We start from the raw sequence: 20,426 nt of genomic DNA, 5'->3' as shown, positions 1-20,426 counted from the left end.
TAGTAAAAAAACAAACAAACAAATAACAACAACAACAACAAAAAACTCATAATCCTAAATAAGTTATTAAATAAAATGGTCTTACAGTTTCCAAGAAGAAAAGAGCTCCATCCCCCAGCCTGTGAAAGTTGCTGGAAGGTTTGGCTACTGTGGTCCTGCTCCTTCTGCAGGTGACAGAAGGAGTCTCTTGGCCTCCACTATGCTTGTACCTGGGAACTTAAAGTTGTTCCCAAGAGAGGAGATGGGAACCATTCTTCCAGAAGTTCTTGGGAGACATGTCTTACCTAGACAACCACTCAAAAGGCTGATGGGTTAGAAGATGCTGGACCCCCATGGGAGGTTTGGGTCCCACAATCTAAATGTCTAGTAATTGGGAGAATGCTTTGAAACCCCATTCTTCTTTTCCTCAGGTGTAGAGATTGAGGCTCATTAGGGAATCCCACCCAGGCTCACCCAGCCCTCGGTCTGGTGTCTCAGGAGTCACCTATAAATTTTGGGAATGTGTACACAGGAAAGAATATGGGATCTAGGGCACTCATAGAAAACCTGTCCTGTTGCTATTTTAACTATGTCACAGCTGTGTCATAGAGGAAAAGAAAATGCGTAAGAAAGTTATGAAGGGAGTTTTGCCAATTGTGAGTTGCATTAATCTATTCACATGTAAAGGTTCCTCCTCATTTGAGCCAAGATAGGGATCAGTATAGGGACACTGAGAATAATACCTGCAGAAGACAGTGGATTTTTTTTTTTTTTTTTTTTTTACTTATGGAGAAGTGCACTGATCAGCAAGGAGAAAGCCTTGTGCTACCGTGAGAGAATAGCTCCCTTGTCACAGGAGGGGTGTGCAGCAGCTGCAAGCACTGGTCTTATGTAAGGCCCTGCTCTCAGCCCTGGGGCCTGGTGCTCAGACTCCAGCCAGGATCCAAGAGGTCCGCGTGCCAGGTGAATGAAATCCTGTCTTTGTTTGACTGCCCTCAAGTCTCTTGTGCTGGGACGTTCCGTGCAACAGAAACCCAGACACCTTATTATACAGAAACTGGGGAGGGGAAGAGGAAGGAGGCTTGTAGGTGCCAAAGGCAGTGGCAAAAACTGAATAGGCAAGAACTTTCTCCCAGCCAAGTCAGCAGAGTGTCCTAAAGTCTCAGAGATTTTGCAGTCTCTGAGGATGGAAGAGAGCGATGGAGAAAAGCAATCTAACTACTATAACACAGCACACACATAAAAAACTGCACCATTACTTTTAAAAAGTTATATACAGAAGATTTTTTTAAGTGTTGAAAACATTTTTATATAGGTTTTTAATTGTGCTAACTACATTGAAAGTTGTTGGGTCCCTACTAAATTGACACAATAGGCTATGGAACACAATAAGGACATCATTGATCCATCAAATTAATTTTAAAAAACAAAACTTTTAGGTGATGTCATGTAAATTATACAATTATTTTATTATAAAAGTAATAGATACATTGAAAATAAAGGGGAATAGCTCTATATATAAAAGCTTAAGTGACTGTTACAATGGAACAACTAGAACGACCAGTTGCTATGATGCGCACTGACCACCAGGGGGCAGACACTTAACGCAGGAGCTGCCCCCAGCCGGCAGGCCCCAATCACCGATGGGGACTGGCCAACTTCCCAGTCCCTTCCAGCAGCTGGCAGGTTCTGATCACCCAATCCAGGCCAGGTCCTGGGCTGGGACAGGGAACCAGGGGTGGGTGGTGGCAGATGCGGGCAGTGAGACAAGGAGGAGGCGAGGAGGTGGGGAACCTGATCAGCCCAGATCACCAGCTAGGCCTAGGGATCCCACCCATACACGAATCTCATGCACTGAACCTCTAGTCTATATATATAAAAGCCTAAGTGACCAAACGACCAGTCATTATGATGCACACTGACCACCAGGGGGAAGATGCTCAATGCTGGAGCTGCCCCCTGGTGGTCCATGTGCTCCCACAGTGGGAGTGCCGCTCAATTGACCAACGGGCGCCAGATGCAGGGTTAGGCTGGCCACCGCAGCCAGTAGACCGCAGCAGAGTGGCAGCAAGCCTACAGAGTGGTGGCGGTGACAGGAACAGTGGGGTTGGGATGAGCAAGAGTGGCAGGCAGCATTGGACTGCTGGTTTCAGCCCGATCCCCATAGGCCACACCAAGGAACCCCACTGGTGCACGAATCCGTGCACTGGGCCTCTAGTTACTTATACTATCACTAATGTAGCTTAATCACCATTATATACAGAACAATTTTAGGGAGAAGATATTTGCAAATGATACATCCAATAATATCCAAAATGTAAAGAACTCATACAACTTAACACTGAAAGAACAAACAATCCAATTAAGACATGGGCAAAGGACCTGAACAGCCATATCTCCCAAGAGGACATACAGATGGCTAACAGACATATGATATGATATTCAATATCACTAATCATTAAGGAATTGCAAATTAATGATATTATACAATGATATTATAACTTCACACCTGTCAGGAAGTATATCATCAAGAAATCAACAAAAACCAAGTGCCGGTGCGGATGTGGAGAAAAGGGACCCTGGTGCGCTGTTGGTGGAATGGTAAATTAGTGAAGCCACTACAGAAAACACTACGAAATTCCTCAAAGATTAAAAATAGAGTATGCATAACATCCAGCAATTCCACTTCTGGTTATTTATCCAAAGAAAACAAAAACACTAATTTGAAAAGATGTGTGCACTGCTATGTTCATTGCAGCCTGACTACCAATAGCCAAGATATGGAAGCAACCTAAATGTCCATCAATAGATGAATGGGTAAAAAAAGAGGTGTTATATATGTATACAATCAAATATTACTCAACAATAAAAAAGAATGAAATCTTGCCATTTATGACAATATGGATGGACGTAAATGGTATTATGCTAAGTGAAATAAGTCAAAGACAAGTATTGTATAATCTCACTTATATGTGTATTCTAAAAACAGAAAACAAATGTGTAAACAAAATATAGAGAATACGCTGATGGTTGTTGAAGGAGAGGGAGTGAGAATGTGAATTTAAAAAAAAAAAGTTTGATTCAAGTTAAGCTTCTCACATTTGAATTGTCTGCTCTCAGTCCTGACTCTCAAGAAGTCAAGAACAGAAAAGAGTGCTTTCTTGGTATTCACACTCACACTAAAATAAATAGGAGAGCCCTAGCCAGTTTGACTCAGTGGATAGTGTTGGCCTGCCAACCGAGACACGTACCTTGGTTGCAGGCTCCGCCCTGGGGCTCTTGTAGGAGGCAACCAATCGACATGTCTCTCTCACATTGATATTTCTCTCTGTCCTCCCTCTCTCTTCCACTCTCTCTACAAATCAATAGAAAAATATCCTCAGGTGAGGATTTAAAAAAATAAAAAATAAAATAAAATAAATATGAGAGAGGGCATAGCGAAATTTTAAACCCAGATAATTTTGAAACCCTACTGATGCCTAATACTGCAACAGTATTATTATTATTATTATTATTATTATTATTATTTATTATTATACCTGTGGCTCCCACCTTCAAATATAAAGTAAACAATCTGATAAATTCATATTTTCAAGACTTCCCTGTTTCAGTTATCTCTTTGTTATGTGGTTAAATGCTTGAAGATACACCCTTGTGTTTCAGTTTATAGTTTCACAGGATGGGGCAGAGCTTTAACATGAGACGTAAAAGAATAATTAGCCTCCAAAGTCAGGCAGGCAGTCAATAATATTTACCAAGTTTCCACTCCATGAACAGCAGGGCCCTGTAAGGAAGCTGGTTAACAAGCAGTTTCTGATCATCTATTCACTATGCAACAGACTAAGTGCTGTGAGAAATAAAAGAGAAGAACATGCAATGTCCATGCTCTTGAAGAAATTTCTTCTAAACACAAAATCCATACACTTACAAAGAAACAAGGGAAATTAGCATACTTCACACCAATTTTAGAAAATACACAGAGAATACATCTTTGAAGAGCCATCAAGGCCTGGCAGGGTTTGTCCCACGTCTCTCAGAGAGAAAGGAGAGGTGGAGGGATTTGCTAATTTCATTGGGAAATTACATGCTTCACTGCACTTTATTTCCATATTTCAAAGGTTTAATTTTTTTTATTGCAATGTTAAAAATTTAAGCTGAGAGCTCTATTCTCTGACACACTGTTGGAGATTAGGTTCTGCGTAAACACCTGGAGAGAAATCTTAAGTGACATACCACTGCTGGCAATGATTGTCATTCCTCCTACACAGTTCCACAGAGTGACTCTTTAGGAGGCCTGTCGAGCCATGATTGGTGGCTCAGGAAAAGAATGGTGGGTTTTGAAAGTGCTAAGAAGTCTTTTTTTTCCTTCTTTTATTCTGGGATAGCTGCCATTTTAAAATAAATACAAAATATGCCAGTGATTTTGGCTTTAATTTAATTCTACAAATATATTTTGAATTGGTACCACGGGCTCTGAAGGGGATGGTCTATGATCCATCCCAGCTTTATGTGAGGGACAAATCTCTAGTAAACAATACTGGGAGCATCATAGAGGCAGGAGTCTGTGGTACCTATGGTCTTCAGAGCCACCTGTGGAGAAGCTCTCCCTTTCCTTGCAGAGCAAGAGAGCAAGATAGAGGCATTCCCAGATTGCTGAGAGGAGGGACCAGATAGGGCTGAGGGACTGCTGGAGGCCAAGGATATGCATAGACTGGCTGTGCCCAGCTGGCGTGGCTCAGCAGTTGAGTGTCAACCTATGAACTAGGAGGTCACAGTTCAGTTCCTGATCAGTGCACATGCCCAGGTTGCGGGCTCCACCCACAGTGTGGGCCAGCCAATCTATAGTTCCCTCTCATCATTGTTGTTTCTATCTTTCTCCCTCTCCCTTCCTCTCTGAAATCAATAAGAATATGTTAAAAAAAATAATAGACTGGCTGTGCTGAGCACAGGAAAGGGTCATGGAGATACACTACTCAGAAAGGACTTTGTGGCCTAATGGTTAAAAAGGCAACACCACCAGTGATGTCACTCGCCCTGGAGCTTTACAATCAAATGTCACAATCCCTACAATAGAGGTTCTCAACATGTTTTTCTTTGGTCTGTCTGTTTCTTTACAAGGCACACACTTACACAGATAATATACTTCCATGAGTATATTCAAGGTGTTCACATTCCAGCTAAAACTACATTTTTTTCAAAAGAACATTCCAGACAATGAGAGAGAATTCTTTATATTCTTGAATCTGCTCTAATTTAATGTTTTAATTAAAATTAGTTTTCAAAGACATAAATTAAACTACATTATTTCACATAAGGTATTTATGATTATGTTCATAGCACATCAAATATGATACAGTAGTTACATTATTCTATGTTCAATTATATATAAAAATAAAACATTACTTTTATATAATAAAGTTCATTTATATAAAAATAAACTTGGGAAAAACATTTTAAGAATTAAGACTTGGATAGTGAGCATCAAATAAAGCATATAGTTGTTGTATTATAAAGTTTTGTACCTAAAACATTATATAATGTTATTAACCAATGTTACACCAATAAATTTAATAAAAATAAAATCTGTCCTAAAAATACCAAGAATATTAACTTTATCACTTCTAAAAAGTATGTTTTTAACCCCTAAAGGCCAGTAACTGTTGAAGTCAAAGGAAGAGGGAAAAACCCTAAAAAATTATGTGCATTTTCGTAAAAAATTATGTGCACTTCCTAAACATCTAAAACATCATTTGTACCATTGTTTCCAGCTTGACTTGTATAATTCTGATTTCTTTTCACAACTTCGAAATAATTCCAATAAAGATTGTATTGGTGAACTGCAAATGCTGTTTCTTCTTCTTTGATAAGAAATGCAATTCTTCAATTCCACATTCTGCTTTAGACTTCCCTCATTTGCATTTTTAAAAGGGGATATTTACAGTTCTTGGTACTTTATCCATTAGCAATTACAGTTGCTAATAGCTCATAAATAACAGCAGTACACTGAGAAGCACTGTTTTATAGGACTGGGCTCCTCAGTCCTGTCCTGAAGGGCAGAAAGCCAGAGAAAAAGAACAGCGCTGAGAAGCAAGAGAGCTTAGGTTAGCCTGTATTAGGAGCTAGGAAAATATGAATGAGCCCAATGCCCTGAAAAGGCAACAGGAAATATATGGAAAAAGAGAAGTGACATCCTCTTAGCAAGTTAATGCAGCGTCTTGCATGTGTTTGCTCACAGAGACAGAAATCAAGGTAAGGCAACACAGTAGTAACTGTGATTAAGGCAGAGAGTGATGTAAATGAAACAGAGTGTAAATTAGAGTTCTCTAGTTACTTCGAAACCAATATCTAGAGATGTCAACCCAACAGAAGAAGACTAAAAACATATAGAAAGTATCAGACAGAGTCATCAATCAGGTTGATATTGAAAACCTCTTTCCAGGAAGTTCAATAGTTCTTGAATGAAAAAGGACCTGTGATTAAATTAAAATCATACTTCTAATATTCTAATTACAATTTGCTGCATAAAAGTTTATATCAAATGCTATATTTTTAAAATTCAGTATAAGATTTCCTTAACTCATCTCCATAGAGTATCTTATTTTCAAAGTCCTGATATTTAAAGATTATAAAAACTCTTGAGTTTAGGTGAGCCTAACTAACCAATAGGCCATGATTTTTGGCGCTCAAACAAGATCTATATTGATTGAGTTTTTTATAATGGGTATTTATATTTATATAGTTAATTATATATATATATATATATATATATATATATATATATATATATATATATATACTTATTTATATATTCATTCCATAGATATTTGTGGGCATGAACAAGGCAGGTAAGTAGTGCCTTTATCTGAACCCTAAGTAGAAACACTCCTTTATATGGTTACGACAAGCCAGGTTGTACTTGCTTCATCTTGCAAACTTCTGCAATCTCCCTGGACTGCAACTATCTTAGAAACATATCCCCATGTGTTAAACAGATTTCCAACACAGACTTTAAGCCAGGGTGCACTGATTTTTTTACGTATATCTTGATTTGGGAAGAAAGATATAATAAAGGTGTGAACAGGACTTTCTACCCTCACTGAACAGAAAGTTACCCAACACCCAAGAAACAATTAGGTTGATTAATTCCTTCTGCTCTGGCTGTATAATTTTTGTGACCTCAGAGTGAAAACAAGGAAGACAGAAGAAATGGAGGAATACTAATTACACAGGCCCAAGCCAATCTCCTGAATGTCCTTGTTTTGTGTTTTTGTTTTGTTTTATTTCTGTTGAGTTTTAAACTCAAATCAGCAAAGACAAACACACAAGCAAAAAATATCAAAAAGAAAAAAATTGACTGATAAAAAACATCAGATTTTTATAGTAAAATAGGTTTCACTTATTAGCCCATCCATAATCCCCACAAATAAATTTTTTTCATTTTAGCGAACACAATTTGAGCAGCATTTGCCTCAGCACACAATTGGGATAGGCATTATCTTCATATATATTTCAGAGTTGTTAATGAGCTGTAAGAATAATTCCTTATGGACACTGTATAAGAAATAGATTTCATACCCTATCCAATTAGGCTCAATGGATTGAGCGTCAGCCTGCAGACTGAAGAGTCCTGGGTTCAATTCTGATCAAGGGCACATGCCAGGGTTGTGGGCTCGTTCCCCAGGAGGGAGCGTGCAGGAGGCAACCAATCAATGATTCTCTTTCATCACTGATGTTTTAATCTCTCCCTTCCTCTCTCTGAACTCAATAAAAATATATTTTTAAAAAGTAATAGATTTTGTGATACACATACAAAGTAAAACTAAATAAGTAAATAGAAAATAAAATGATTTTCCCCTGATATCATCTCAATAAATAATTGATCATCAACAACTCCATTTGTTCTAATCTTTGCACTACCTATCAGACACATCAACAATGTATATACCAAAGCGTACTTAGGCTGAAATTCAACCTCCTTTTCTTATACGCAGATTATTTCCTGTCCTTATTACCAAGCGAGGGTTTGCAAATTCAAAATTGGCTTGCCCCCACATTCCCATACCACACCCCTGACAGCAGGAACGAATTCTGTGATTGATGAGAGATGTGCAAATTACAATTCTTTGAAAATATTTCAACATAGCTCTCTAGGTGGCCATGACCAATCCATTGGAGTGGCCAAAGAGATGAAACTCTTTTGTCGTCAAACAAACAGCAAACCCAATTGAGATGATGAGTTTAATAAATGAGGTTGGCAAATGCTTCTGCCAGGAACATTCAAGTAATTATAAGTTTGTTATTTATTGAGTATTTAGAATATTCTTAGCACTTTCTAGTAAAGGCAGAAAACACACTTTTAAAGTATATGACATAGTCTAAGTTAATAGTATTGCAACCCAGTTGAAGAGGCAAGATTAAAATGTAAAAATAAAAAATGTGTTATCCATCACATAGGTACAAAGAAGTGCTAAAGAAATTTAAAGCAGACTGAAACCTGCAAAGTCTGGAATTGTGAGTAAAATTTTTTATGAATGAAACTTGAAATTTAAGCTGAATAAGTTTTAACTAGAAAAAGGGGTTAGAAGAGCATTCCAAGCCAGGGGTGGGGGTAGGGGAGAATCTAATATAAAGCAATGATGTGGAACTAGGTATGGAATAGTCATCAGAAAACAAAAAGACTAGAATCATTAGGAGGGAATAACATGGCAGGAAACCAAACAGTAAGTGGGAAATAAGAGAAAATGAGTCTAAAAACGCAGTACCGTAAAGCCAAGCAGGTGTATTTAGAATTGACACAGGGAGCAAGGAGCCCCCGAAAATGTTTTCCATTTCAAATCAACTTAATATGTTTTTCGAGGTAAACTCTGGTATATGAATTAGAATCCTCACTCCCCCCCTGATTAGCTCAAACATTAACCTCTGTGCTCAATTTCTTTATCTGTAAAATAGGGATCATATTACCACCTCAGAATAGATTTGAGGAATAAATGAGTTAATGTTTGTAAATTCCTTAGATCAATGCCAGACACACTGTAGGAACTATATGGTGTGTTTAAATGAATTAGAAACACATGGGTTTACAGAAACAAGAATAGATCTGAGATGTACTTGGTGGAACCTCACTTATGGCCCATCACCTTTTCCTGATCTTTGTTTTTTCCTACTCCACTTGACAATAGTTTCAGGGAAGTATCCTCTAGCTGAAAGTGTGTGACTCCTGGGTCTGAGCACATAAATCAGACTCCCATAGGCCATTAGAAAGGCTGAGGAATGGGACACACCCTGACAGTGGTTTCAAAGGGCATTCTGCTCCTAGAGATGAAGGGGAGGAGTAAGCAAACAAAAACCCAAAATAACCTTGGGTTTCACTGAACATGGAAATGAATCTCACATACGTTGTCTCAATTTCACACTCTATGAGATACCACTAGGCCAGCCACAGAGTCTCAAGAGATCAAAAACTCCTGATTTTTGTATAGAATCTTAAATTTAGAAAGTATGTTTGCATTAATTGGCTCAGAATAATCCCTGCATTCCTGTGAGGCAAGTGGCAGGGATTCTTTTGTCCCATTTTACAGATTAAAAAAACAAACAAACAAACAAACAAACAAACCAAACACTGAAATTTATGCCACAAGTAAGGGGTGAAGTTTGCCATCTTCTAAACTAAGGCTCTTACATTCAGCCATTTTATCCCTTAGATCTAGTTCTTCCCAATGTATTCACTATGCATTCTATTCTCTGTCACTTCCAAAGAGATCGTCTTGGACACAGCACTGGAATATCTTTCAGTTTTATCATTCACCAAAGGAAGCAATTTAACCTCACCATAGTATTTTCATCTTGGCAACTTCCAGTTGGAAAAGTTTCAGAATCTTTCATCAAACATCTGAATCAAATGGATATGCCCACACAAAGGATGAGCTTTGTGACTAGCTGTCATAAGACTATTCTGGGTCAGGTGGGGACCCACCTGGGGAAGCTCAACACAGTGTAGAATAGTAGCAAAAACATAGGCTTTGGCCTCAGATAGATGTGAGTTTGAATTCAGTCTGTAGCCCTATTATTTAGCTCTTTACTAACTGTGTGACCTTGGTCAAGTTACTTTACCTCTCTGAGACTTAGTTTTCAAACACCTAACTTATGGGGTAATAAGGAGGAATACAGGAGGAGATATAGTTAGCTAGAGAGAGATAGAGATAGTTACAGAAACCTGATATGTGTTAAATGGCTATAGCTATTTCTATTTCTATTTATCTAAAGCTCTCGGTTTGCACAAGCAAAATGAAAGAGGGTAGATTGCTATCTCAGATGATCCCTGAGTAAGTCTATTTCAACCTCCTCTCTCATGGCTCAATCACTGGATACCTAATGCCAGAATGACATGTGGTCAGAATTCAAGTTCCCTCTGTCCTCCACTGCACTGAAAAGTATCAAACAGTCGATCAAATAAAACTTCACAAACATCTCCACCAGTGACTTACTTCCCTCTTAGCACATGCTTGGTTTCCCTCCCCATCAATGCTTACCTGCCATTTGTGGAAAGTGTCCAATTGACTCACCTAAGGAATGGTTGTTCCCTTTGCTCAGGTATCAAACTAGTTTAAATAAAACTCTTCCACTACCCTCTATCTTGCTGAGCATTAAAGGAACACTACAAATAATCTCACAGAGAGCCCAATCTCCATATTCACTTCAAATAAAAGTCTGGGGCAAAGTACCCAGGTGAAATACAGAAGTCCATATCCATAGAACGTAGGAAACTTGTTTAATCATGGCGGAGCTGGTGCAGGGAAAAGACTCACCCTCCCAGACCTGGTGAGTTCAGTTAGATTCAGAAAGGCAGTTTAAAATTTTACCAAAGAGAAATAGCTTTTTTTTTTTGTGGTGAAATCAATTTGAGGATTCCAAATTCAATAGATAATTACTGAGTACCTAATATGCACAAAGCACTCTGAATACTACAGAGATATCATCCTTACTCTTAAGAAGGCTGCAATCAAATATAGTATATAAGACATATACAGCATAGACTAGGCTCTGCTGGAATATAAGATCCTGATAGAAAACTAATGAGGAATAAGTTTAGAGTCATACTGTAGAAGGCCCAGAATACAGATAGTTACTGTTTTTCGATTACATATTACCTAGTAACTAGTATCTTATTTAATCTTTGTACTGGTCCCAGGAAATACTTATCATCACCTTCACCTCATAATTGAAGAAATTGGGTTTTAGAGGAAGTAGACTGAGCTGGCAATTGAACCCAAGTCTCTCTATGCCAATGCCCATGTAATTTCCACGCACTTCCTTTCCTCCCCAAATGCCTGCCTAAAGTTTTTATTAAAGCCTAGGCAATCAGGCATCATTGAAAATTATTGAACATGGGAATAAAAGAATAGATTTGATTTTTGAAAAATCAATTGGACATTAATTAGTAAAATGGATTAGAAACAGGGGAGAGATAATAGACACTTAGAAAGCTAATCTAACTGGATAAAGGAAATAAAGATCTGATCTAGATCAGTGGCAACAGAATGGAAAGGAGGGGGCAGAGACAAGAGATACTGCAAAGTTTAATTTACTAGATGTGGTAAACATGTAGCTATGGAGGAATTCAAACTGAAATGAGATAAGTCACTGCTGGCTGAAGTACCTCTATGACAGATGACATAGAAAGGTACTCTGACCTTGTGCTTGAACTGCCAATGAGATGAGTTCCTTTTAACTACAATGTTCCATGATTTTAAGTAGGGTATAAATAGAATTGATTAGATTAGAAAAGTGTTGAGATGGACACCAGGGTTATCTCACAACTGGCCTGAATTCATGGTCCAACATCTTAAAAAGTTATTCAAAGAATAGTGCTTGGTCTCAAATGTCCATTGACCCCAACTTAAAATATGTAGTAAATGATTGTCTTGTCACAAAGGGTCTACCTGGTCAAGTGACTAGGGGTTCTGGTCAATTATCAGTTGAAGTTCAGGCCCTAAAGTCATACTAAAACTTTCAAGCCTTCTATGATACTTAACTTTCTTATTCCTTTTTCTTTTTCAAACAGAATAAATGAGGAAGAGAGGCAAAAAGAGGTGTTGGGTTTCAAAGGATGCTGTTTTTCAAGACAATGTGCAAATTGGAAAGCTTTATAGGTAATCATTTTAGGTGGTACTTATCTCTTTTTAAATTACTAGAACTTTCTAGCTCCAAGAATCTCTCTGGTTATCTAGGGTTTAATTTCACATGTTGTTAGCCAGTGGTAATATATAAAAGACAAGATTTAATATTCAAAATGCATGTAATAGCAAAGTTCTTCCTGACAATTTTAATGGCATTAAAATGATTGCACACGTCCAGTAAATCTTCTGGCTTTCAACAGTTGGAATCAGACCAGATTCACCTTCTGTCTGCTGCATGGAGCCAGAACTCTGAAGACAGGAAAGAAATTAGTGCTGGTATTAACTCTGACCTTTTAATCTTCTATTACCCCCATTAGACTCAATGCATGAAGCCCAACTTTTCTATCATTCTAAAAAAAAAAAAGGACAGCTGGACAGCAGAACACAAAGGTATCCAGGGCCTTATAAAATCACCAAGATGGAATTTCAGAGAATTATAAATGAAGCAGATGTCCCCTTTCTTTTGTGCATGAAGAAGAGATCAAACTTCATGAAAAGTAATAAATATAGAACTGAGAAAAATGTGTGAAAGGCCTTCCAAGGCACTAGGATGGAAAACAAAATTATCTAGAATGGCTGAGAATTGTGGTGGATACTGAAGAGAAAGAGCTAGAGTGATAGTGGGCACCCAAGTAAGACTAGGAGAGCTATTCCATTTCTCAAACAAGAGCCTGATCACATCAGAACAGGCTCCTTAGTTAACCATCCATTTAAAGTCTGCTGTGAGGAAATTATGGAAAAGCAGTGAGCTCATTGGAAATATAGTGAAATCCATGCTGGGGCATCCGTGTGCTCATCCTGATGAAGTTACTAATTATCTTGAGCAAGTTGTTTAACTTCTCTAGCTTTTTATTCCTTAGCTACAAAGATGGTCCCCTTCTAACTCTCTTTTATGTTTAAGATTTAACATCTATGAATTTCTAATATAACCTCTAGAAGGTGGAGAATATTTTGAAATATTTGAGTACAATTCTTATTTCTAGGACCTAATAAGGACATGAGAGGGAGAATAGAATTTTGGGATTATATGATTTTCACTAGAGGCCCAGTACACAAATTCGTGCACTGGTGGAGTCTGGCCAACTGCCCTCCCCAGTTGGGGCAGGGGCTGATTGGGGGCTGGCGAGGGAGAGGGGCTGAGGGTGGTTGGATGGCCAGCCCTGCCCCCTGGTGGTCAAACTCCTGGTTGAACTCCTGGTCGAGGGGACAATTTGCATATTAGCCTTTTATTATATAGGATTATTTAATTCTGTGTGGAACATGTTGATAAATACAAATTAATTTTAAAAATATATCAACATGTATAAGTAAATTACCTTTAAGTTTTCTTTGACTATACCTTAAATTATACATGCATCTAGCTTTAGAAAAAATTGATCTGAAGGATCTAAATTGACAAAACCAGTAAGTTACAAGATCATCCCTTTATAAAGCAATTTACCTTAGCAATCTTTCATGTGGAAATTTTATTTTCCCAGAGCATTTAAAACATTTAAATACTGAATTTTGTAAAGCAAAAACAAATTCCAATAGAAAATTTTTGTATAAAGTGAAATGTCCTCCCAAAAATATATTCAGAAATCAAGAGTTTAAAATGTTTTGTATCAGGGTCAAGTTCTGAAATTACAGAATCAGATCTGCGTTTTGTTATGAATATTTTACTAAAGATCTAATCTTACTAAGAGTAAAAGTCAAATTCCTACAATGACCCAAAGCTTTACAAGGTCTCTCCCTATTGCCCCATCTCACTGGGTACTATGCATCTTTATCTTCTACCTACCTCTCTCCTCCACCCAATCCTCATTGTTTATTTCTCTCTGGCCACACTGACCTTGCTGTGCCTGTAATGTGCCAGTCATGCTCCCACTACAGAACATTTCCACTTGCTGTTCCCTCTGATTAAAGTGCTCTTCCTGCCAGATATCCAAATGAATTATTCTTTTTCTCTCAGTGGAGTCATCCCTAGAGAACTTCTTTTAAAAATTACAAAAGACTTTTACAGTTTTATTGTCTTTCTTAAGAGCACATCACTATCAAACACAGTAGAAACTTTACTTATGTGTGATGTTTATTGTAAGTTCCAGGAGGTCAGGTGTTTTATCTATTTTGCTGCATCCTAGGCACCTTGAGCAATAGTTGGCATAGAGAAGGTAGGTGCCTAAAAAATATTTGCTGATTTAATGAGTAGTCAAAAAGTACGGCATCATGGCTCTTGTTTATTTCTTTTAAAAAGACAGAGATGGCTAAAATGTCATCTCCCCTTTTATTTTAGAAACTGTCACAATAAGAGGGCATGGCTGTCTTCATTTGATGGGACACCCAGGTTGTGAATCACATGATTAAAAAAATTCATATTTGTGGAGTCACTTATTTTTTTATGAATTACTTATCTTTGGTCATAATCAAAAATTCACAACAAACTTTATCATTTTTATTTAGACAAATGATATATTTAAAGATTAGTTGTAACTGTGGATAAACTTTTATTAGTCAACATGTATTTTAGTATTTGATACGTGGAATTATTCTCAAGAATTCTGGGGGTTGTTTCAAATGGAGAAACATCTCAATTTAAGCCTGAAATTTCAAGGGTCCTGGGCTTCATATTCGGTCCCATAAAATTCCAGGACATTGTGGCTTATTAAAGTATAGTTTGCATTTCCTTTAATTATCTCTTCTTAAAACATCCCCAATGATACTGCCTCTTGCTCATTGATTGAGGTACAGCTAAAGGATTGTCCCCAACAACAGCATGTGCAAACATTTTGAACTCAATTTAAACTGATCAAAGTTTGTGAATTTGTTCTGAAAGTTTGCTGCATTTCCACCCTATTAAGGGATCCCATTGAACTCATTGGACTTTAACAATGGAAAATAGGGACAGTATAAAGACATCAGTTTCCTTGACCCAGTTTTAAAATGGATGCAAGTACTTCTTGAGTAAATCAATAAGTCTCTTGGGTGGAAGCTGGATGGAGGAGGGCAAAGAAGGGGAAAATGGGGGGCATCTGTAATACTTTTTTTTCTATAAAATAAATCAGAGATTCTTCTGAGAGGTAAAAAAAAAAAAAAATCCATAATGCTCTTAATCTCCTTCCCTGCACTTTTTAAAGTTTTTTTTTTTTTTTGTACTTAGTTGCCTTCAGTGTCAACCAGAATGTGTCCACCAGAGAAAAACAATCCTAAAGACGTCTTTATTCTAACATACATTGTTGGTTCAGTATAGAAAATGTTATTTGTCAAGCTGCTTCTTCATATGAAATAAAAATTTGTATTTTACTTTGGTGCCTTCCAAATATCCCACAACCTGCTGATTGCTAAAGATATGGACATCAAGAAAACCCAATCTCGATCTCTCTCTTTATCACATCCCAAATTAAATGAACTGGCAAAATTTAGCACACCTTCCAAAGAGTGATGTAAACAGAGCCAGTAAGCCAATGTTCTTTTTGGCTTAAACATTTGTAAATTTCCTTTTTCCTGTTTCATTATTATGTGGAATCAGTTTTTCTATGCTTAGGCTAAACATCTCAAATTCCTTACTAGTAGGGGGTTAGACACACTGCGACATGTGTACCAGCTAGTCTGATAAAAATCTCTTTTGCTGCATTCTCAAGCATGAAGCACCCTGGGGAAAGATAAGTTGGATTGAATCTGTGGCCTGAGTTTTGGAATAAACCCTGGGATATAAATCAGATGACTTGAGTTTCTGTCTTGTACTACCAGTTACTAATTCTGGGTTTATAGACAAGCCATTTAACCTCATTGAGCTTCAATTTCCTCTCTGTATAAAAGGGGGAAAAATATTGTTGTGTATTTTTTTAAAAATTTTAGCATCAAAGGGATATTTGAGCATTAAATAAAATAATGTAGTTACAGTGCTTTATAAACAAAATATTATATAAATGTGATAAATTATTACTATTATTCCAACTCTTGCCAGCTGAAGTTTGGTCCATGCCTCAATTCTGGCTGGGTTCTGTTTTCTTTCATCATTTGGCCATTCCCTTACACAATCCAAAAGCTGCACAAATTATTTTGCTGCAATGGACATTCATGATGTTTAATATTTTACTGAAAATAAATAGCTTTGAGAATGCTTTTTGCTCTGATATGTGGACAACAAGAAAACTCACAATCTTGATCTCCTGTGGAAACTTGTCCTTGTGATGTTTTTTCCCAGTTACTAATCCTGGGCAAAATTATGCAAATGTATTTTCAACATGCCCGATTCTTCTTCTGGCAATACCATCTCATTTTTTTTAATGCCCTTTCTTTTCTTCTAGAGTCTAATTCTGACATCAGAATCAGATGGAGCATTAGACTTAATCCAGTAAACAGTGGCTTTCTATCCTTGATTGCCCAGGTAGGTAGCATCCCCATCGGTCTCCCATTCTCCAATACATACTTCCAAATGTATCTGACTAGAACTCCATTCTTGACAAATAGAACTAATATGATTAACTGATTGGTACTAACTTAATAATGAAAATAATGGCTTTATATGTTTTCTGCACCCATATTTAAACTTTACATTTTAATATGTGGGGTTTTTAAATGTCTTACCTAAAAGTCCATAGGATTTTTCTTTCCTCCAAGAGGAATCTGCCCTTTCACTTCCCCTTCTTTACCTAGTTAATGCTTATTTTGTTTTCATTACCACAGTAAAAGTCTTCTCTTATCTCTCTTACTAAATTAATTCCTTTCAATATAATTTCTTATACCACCATGTATTTTTTTCTTCTACTATAGTTGTAGTTTTACATTTATTCACAGATTTGTAATGACTTTCTCTCAACTCTATTCTAAGCACCAAGAAAGTATAGACTATCTTATCTTTTACTTTTCATCTTCATGCCTCAGGACCTAGAAAATAGCAGGTACTCAATAAATATTAAATTAATTGATAGGCTCATGTATAAAAATCATTTTTTTTATCAGGGATATTTCACTTTTGAGTTTTCTATGAAAGGTGGTCCAGAAGGGTCTGTAGGAATATCTGTAAGCAAAATTTGACACTCATTCTGGCTATTTCAAGTAAGAGTAGATTTATTTCAAGAGCTTTGGGGATAATGGCAGCAGGCACTCATTGTCAAATCAACTGAATGCTGGGAGATCAGGCTTGGAAACAGTAGAAAATAAGAGAACTCTAGATGTTCAAAACCAGAAACTATCTCACGGACAAGAAAAGTTGGCCTAAATGCCCCTCTGTGGCTACCTGCAGTATAGCCTCTCCTTCCACTCACCATTTCCCTTATTCCTGTGTTGAAAGGAACCTATTCTCCAAATATTACCATCTTCTGTGTCACTAACTAAGGACTAAGTGTATGTCCTGCCTGTCTGGGTTCATAAAAGCTTGGAGAGAACAGAGTGAACACTTCTGCCATATTCTGTTTAGCGAAGCTTAGTTCTCAGGCCAGACATGATTAAAATAAGGATCTTTAGTGAGACGACCACAGCAAACAAGTACAAAGAATTATAATCCAACCCAGATTGTTTCCATTTAAGATAAAGAATTCCATGGCAAAATGAAAGCAATGCAAGCTGGGTATCTAAAAGCCTCACCAACATTAACTACAAGCAAGTAAGCAGTCAAAATATTTCCAGTTGTTTATTCTATAAATAAGTAAATAAAATATGAAAATAGCAGAAAATGATAAAAAGGAAAACATTCAGAATCCTTCCCATGGGTCCAAGAAAAGTATGCAATACAGAGATGGTAAAGTCCCCACAGATTTGGATATTAAGCTTAATATGGACACTGCCAGTCTTTCTACATCAAAATAATCACTTTAGAATTAGAATTATAGTGAGGCTCTCTGGTAACTATAATCATTTATGACTACGATGAAACAATATTTTCTCCAAATAAACCTATGTCAAAAGTCAAAGGTTAAAAGCTAGAGCAACATACTCAACTTCTAGTTTTTCTCATTTGATTCCTCTTAATGCATTCAGAACTAGCCAATTACTAGAATGCAATAACTGGATGTTACATCCATATGTGCAATATGTTGCCCAAGAGAAACAGATTACTTACTGTCAAATGCTGCTCTAAAAAAACTTCCATAATTTCCTGACCCTTCCATTTAACTACTCCCCAAATCTATACTCTGTGTGCTATTTATTTTTTTCCTTTTCACAACCTTCTCTACTTTCTTTCCCCCTTTTGTTATTTATCTCTTTTCATCTATAATATCCTTCTATTCATTAGTTTAGCTATTTTAAAGTTAAAACAGCTAATACCAAGTTTTAAGGAGGAACCCTTTCTCCTAAGTCCTAATAATTCCTTTCTGCAGAGGGATCTAATTCATGTAACACTTGGCCTCATGCATAATGACTGACTTGCCCCAGAAGGTTGGAATTATCTAAAAAATAAACCTTGCTGGAGTAACCTAGCCACATACTTCCTCTTAGGAATGTGTTACTATCTCAACCACTTATTTCTCCATCAGCATGTGTTTTCTACATCTCTTCCAGGGCAGGATCTTGCCCATGATCAGTGTCATAAAAGACTCAGAGATGCCATATTCTAGGAATCTGAGCTCTCATAATAGGCTCCATTGTGAACATGGATTAATTTTATGATGGTGTGCCTTGGTCCACTTGTCAGTCCTTTGTTTCATTATACACACACACACACACACACACACATGCATCTATATTATTGATTTCTGAGAGGAAGGGAGAGGGGGAGAGAGAGATAGAAACAGCAATGATGAGGAGAATCACTGATTTGTTGTCTCTTGCCCACCCCCTACTGGGGATCGAGCCTGCACCCGGGCATGTGCCCTGACTGGGAATTGAACTGTGATCTCCTGGTTCATGGGTCAATGCTAAACTACTGAGCCACATGGGCCAGGCAGTTTCATTTTTTAATTATTCAAAACCTGAGTGGGTAGTGGGATGCTATTGAGGGCCTTTCAGGGAAAAAATATACCGAACACTTTTTACCTAATTTTAACTAAACTGTATGTATATCTCATATTTTCCTCTCTCTATGAAGTTAGTAAAATCTAGGGGAGAAATAAAGTACCCAGTGCTCTTATCTCAGGCTAGTAGATAAGGTGCACTCCCCTGGTCTGGAAGGTTCTTTTGTGCAGCATCAGTCCTGATGAAATCATAAGAAGTTTAAAAAGACAACATCTGGCTGGTGGAGTCCACCGAGGTTGAAGAACTGGTGCTCATCCCACAAGTGCCATCACCGATGTTATGGGGAATGTTTATTATCTTGTATTTTTCAGCATGCATGGCAAACAGGTACCAGGTGCTCCAGTCCTCTTCCATTGCACAATTAGTAGTAAACCATGCATGGAGTACAATTGCTTGGCCCCTGAGTGATTAGGCTCTCCAGACTGAAGAGGCCAAGAGCAAGTTGGCACTTCCCCACCACTCAAATCACAGCTGGCTACTCTGGTCACAGGACTCTATTCCAGCCTCATCAGCATGTGTCCAGCCTGCCTGGGCTCATGGAATCTTGGAGAGAACATGGGGGAACATTTTAAGTTGATTGCTTTCAGGCACAGCTCACCACACTGATTGTTTGTCTATAAAGGAAGGTGACAACGGTTCCTAGATTTTATTTTATTTGCAGAGGACTTTTATACCAATAAAGTCAATAGTTCAAAATAATACTGCAAAGGAGGGTTTATATACTCCAGATTTTTATGCCAGGAAAACTTCTTATGTTGAAAAGATGAATCAAAACCTTGGACTCACAGTAACTTTGCCCATTTATCGACATGATCTCTGAAAAACATATAAATCCGATTATGTCATTCACTTGCTTAAAATCCCCAGTGGCTTCCTTTGTACCAGAAGAATCTAAACTGTTTATATGTCATGTTCATTCCTGCCTGAGGACCATTGGGACCATCGCTCTGGCTCTTCTCTCTACTTTAGACATTTGTTTCCCTTTCTCACAACACCCTGGACTTGATTGGCTCATTATTATTGCTTGGTTCTCAACCCAAATGTGACCTCCTCAGATAGATATTTTCTGACTATTTTATTTAAAGAGGCACACTCCAACCCTGGTCATTCTTGAACTTGTTTCATTTCCATTTACTGACCGTTTTCCTCACTAAAGTATAAACTGTGTGTGGCATTCTATGTCACATCATCTTTTATTGTCTCTCGGTGTGCTTTTTATTTATATATTTATTTTGCTTTTTGTGCTCTAAAATATTTTTTTTTTAATTTTTAAATTACAGTTGACATACAATATTATATTAGGTTCAAGTGTACAACATAGTAATTAGGAATTTATAT

The sequence above is a fragment of the Myotis nattereri genome (assembly GCF_964212035.1).
Source record: "Myotis nattereri genome assembly, chromosome: 1".
In the NCBI taxonomy this organism is placed as follows: domain Eukaryota; kingdom Metazoa; phylum Chordata; class Mammalia; order Chiroptera; family Vespertilionidae; genus Myotis; species Myotis nattereri.
Note: the sequence above shows the minus strand (reverse complement) of the source record.